This window comes from Lolium rigidum, chromosome 7 (assembly GCF_022539505.1).
Source record: "Lolium rigidum isolate FL_2022 chromosome 7, APGP_CSIRO_Lrig_0.1, whole genome shotgun sequence".
Lineage (NCBI taxonomy): Eukaryota > Viridiplantae > Streptophyta > Magnoliopsida > Poales > Poaceae > Lolium > Lolium rigidum.
Genome location: NC_061514.1, coordinates 301810890 through 301814796, shown reverse-complemented (window position 1 = coordinate 301814796; position 3907 = coordinate 301810890). Strand labels below are relative to the sequence as shown.

The following is a 3907-nucleotide window of genomic DNA, read 5'->3' as shown; positions in this document are numbered from 1 at the left end:
ATATCTTTTCCATCGCAACTATTTAGTAAGCCAAAATTCAAGCATATGAAGGAATGTTCGGAGCAAGAGGAAATTTTAATATATGGTCAACAAAAGTTGATCCGAATGAGTGGAGTATTAGTGCAATCAGCATCTACAATCGACATTGGTCTTATATTCAGTTGGGCTTAATGGTACATAGCTACATGCTTTGTCTTAATTTGCAGTAGTATAATTTATAGTCTAGAATTCATATGTACTTGTCTAATATATAGTGTAGATCTTCTTGATTTGTAAATGATAATAATTATGTCGGATGTCTTTTGTGTGTGACCTACACATACTACTTCACGGTAAATATGACATTCTGGACATTGACTTGGTTTTCAAAATGTATCTTTGACCATTAGTTTCTTTTATGATGTGTGTTTTATGACCAGCTAGCGCATTTATAATGTTCCGAAAATACTCCTTTGGACCACTAGTTTATTTTATGATATGACTAGTTGAATGCCCGTGCTTCGCCACGGCTCAAAAAAACTTATTTAATTGGTAGAACAAAATTTGTCGCATGGAATTCTAGCTTAAGAATTATGTCTTATTAGAGCTATGTTGTACAACCTCAACAGTCACTTGTTTTTGTCGTGTTCTGTGAAATGTTTCCAAAATAAAAAAATTGTTTGTTAAAGAAATTCAAAATGCTATCTTATCTTTCTGATTCAAAATTCTACCTTATTTGATATGGTATCTGTACAACAAAACAAGTATATATGGCTTGTTTCTTCATTCAATCACCGACCTTCAGCGGCACAATAGAATCAATTTACTCCCTCCCACCCATCTAAAAGGCTCATAACCTCATCTTAATTCATCATACATGTTAACTAATACCACAAACATTGAGTCCATTATCAATGCCCCACAAATTCTGCTGCATCACAACCCTTTTTAAGCTAGGTCGCATGTCAGGTCCCCTCGGCCATATCTCGATGGGATTACCATCTCAGCAGCTATGGGCAACAATCTCCGTGAGAGATTTTGTGAAATTCCGCAAGACGGAAGCACCACGCACGGACGCACCGAATGAGCCGGAGTAGCTTCGAAGCCCGTCGCCCCTCTCAGCATTTGCACCTCCGCTGTCGGATATCTTGAATGTGCCCTACAACACTACTTCGATTCTGCAGCCGCGGCAGTGTCCATGATGAAGGCCTGACAACGACCTTCTTCCCGTTCACTTGGACGCCGAGCACACCGGCATCCACCGAAAGGCTCATCTCCGCCGAGGCAACAATGCAGTAGAGTCTTCACTGTCTCCAACTGGTGCAGGCAGAAGCTTGGTTTGTTCTTGGTCCCTAGAAAATTGGTATAGCAAAATCCAATTAGCCACTCCTTTGCTAGTCAAATGGTGATGCGTGTATAACTTAATATGTCAGTTCTATCATGTAAATGATAAAAAAAACGCCTTGATTGGACGTGTGAGCTAATTTAAAACTCACATCTTTGTTGTCTTCTGCTCCCCATTTCTCCTTCCTAGTATTCTCCTTTCCACCAAACTCATTTATCGATTCAGACTCTTTCTATGAAGTTAAATACCAAGAGAGATATCTCTGGAGAATGAATTTGCAGTACAACCGCAATAGCAGATATTAATATCAGAGAACAAATACATATTTCAATTTAGAAAAATAATTGAGGAGCGTATTTAGTGCTAGTGTTATCATATTTCTAAAAACAATTAGTGCTATTTAATTATTATTCATTTATTTCATTAGACATCAAAGAGCTGGAGGGAACAAGAAAGCGGAATTGCAGAACAGAAAGATAGTAAACATTAGTGTTGAAGTTCATCAATCTCAAACTATTTCTAATAATCAGAGCCTCCTCCCGGGAAAAAAATATGCATGAAAGATTATACTGGAAGAGAATTAGCTATCCTAGGATTAGTTTGGGAATGTTGAGTTCTCATATTAGCTAATGAAAAAAATGTACAAGCCGAAATGATGTAAAACCAATGAACTCACATAAGGATTTTGCATGTTTTCTAAATGAAGCACATAATCTGAGTGCATAGAAGACGTACTTTATTATGCAACATGAGCAAAAAGAAAATCAGATCACAAATATTTCTATTTACATGCAAAAAAAATCTCAGGTGATAAAACATGGTTCGGATATATTCCTATTTTAGGGAAGCCCCCAGTTCATAAAGTAGAAACACAAAACTAAGTTGTCCTATAAACAGCTTCCCACATGCTTACATGAATATGCATGTTATGTTTGATTCCGAAGTTTGTGATAAGAATCTGACCTTCTTGCACAATAAAGATTTCTCTCGATAGGGCAATGGGAAAGGGAGGCATGCCTGGAAATCCTTGCTTGAGGTAGAGCATAACTTCATTGTCACCGCTCGCCAGCATCACGCTCTTGTCCGACTCCATCAAGTCAGCGGAGGGCTGCTGCAGCGTGTGGCTAAGTTGAGGTTTGGTGATGGTTGGCAGGAGACGAATGGCGCCGCTGATGGGCGTTGCATCCTTCCGCCAACACGGGCACGAGGAAGATGGACCTGCAGCATGTCAGGCTGACATGGATGATGCTTGAGGTGGTCATTGCCCCCCTCGCCGGCGACAAGTGTTGGCCTCTCTTTAGTGCTGTGTCCGGCCTTGGTCCTGGCTTGTTCTTGTGGATAGTGGGCTGATGTTAGGGCTGGGAAAAATCCCTATGCGGTTGCGGATGACGGCGACGCCTGTGGGCGCCATCACCTTCTTGAAGGCGTCGTCTAGGCCCTTTTCTCCATGCCCCCTCCTATGCAACGGGGGAAACCCCAGACCCAGCTCGCTGGTTCAGGCAGTGGCATCGCTATGGCGTCGCTCCCTCCTTGGAGGCACTGTTCGGGTTGCACGAGTCCCAAGACGGCCGCTAGTGTCAAGGTTGGCGACTTCTGGAGCGTGGGCCTCTAGAGCGCGATGTACATTGAAGTGGCATCTCTTCGGCTACCCTCTGCTTGGGTTTGGTTGGGCCCTGCCGTTCACCCACCACCACTTCTTCTTGGCATTCAAGGGTGGACCGTACGTTGGCACGTGCCGTCTTCGAGCGAGGATGGTGTTCTCGAGTTGTCTTGCTTCGGTTTGTGAAGCGGTCTGTGGTTCTGTGTCCTGGCCTCTCGCCATCTCGGCTGGGTTAGGCAAGGCGAGTCCTTGTTTCATGATTGTGGGTGTGCGTTGTAAGCCAAAAGGCATCATCTGTATGGTTTTCAGGTCTGGTTTCCCTCATAAATTGGAACAACTTCTATCTATTCAATGGATTTAGCAGTTCTCCTGCTAACATTCAAAAAAAAAAGTCCATGAGGGCACTCCACGGGACTCCAGGGCCTCGTCTTCTAACACTATCAAGTCCATGAGGGCATCCCGGTCTTGTCCGACTAAATCGTTGCTTGAGGTACTCCGCTGAGAACTTGCCTTGGATCACATCACCCACACTTGTGTGCCCACACCGTACATTCAAAAGTCAGAACCAATAGCTTCTGCATAGGAATCACAACCCAAAATTAAAAACTTACATAGCCAGAGATTCGAGGTTACCTTTCAAAGTATCTGCGTGTAAGACTCGGAAATCTTTATCTTCATGAGAATGATCTTGTTGATGGCCATTGCAGCCTTGGGGATCTGGTCCGTGTAGTCATGCTTCTGCCGCAGTTCTCTATGCTGACTATATCAGCCCGAGCTTGGTGGCACACTGCAAGGGTGTGTTCGGTTTGGGGATGGGTGGAATGGAAACCGTTCCATCCCTGTGTTCGGTTTGGACAAAAAAAATTGTCACAGAACGGTTCCATTCTTGTGTTCGGTTTTGGAATGGGATGAGAATGGAATGGAATGGATGAGATAATCACCCGATTAATTATTCTAAACTCGATTAATTATTTGCTAAACTT

General features: G+C 43.1%; 1 long non-coding RNA gene across 2 annotated transcripts; it reads right to left on the bottom strand.

The window, feature by feature from the left end:
• Nucleotides 1-662: 662 nt before the first annotated feature.
• On the bottom strand, nt 663-3698 carry LOC124677689. 2 transcript variants are annotated; one of them, XR_006994190.1, is made up of 3 exons: nt 3558-3698; nt 1476-1586; nt 663-1331 (listed from the first exon to the last, which is right to left on the bottom strand). It is a non-coding gene; the product is annotated as an uncharacterized LOC124677689 (long non-coding RNA). The 2 variants fall into 2 exon arrangements; XR_006994189.1 differs by lacking the exon at nt 3558-3698 and adding an exon at nt 2288-2670.
• Between the last annotated feature and the right edge of the window lie 209 nt (nt 3699-3907).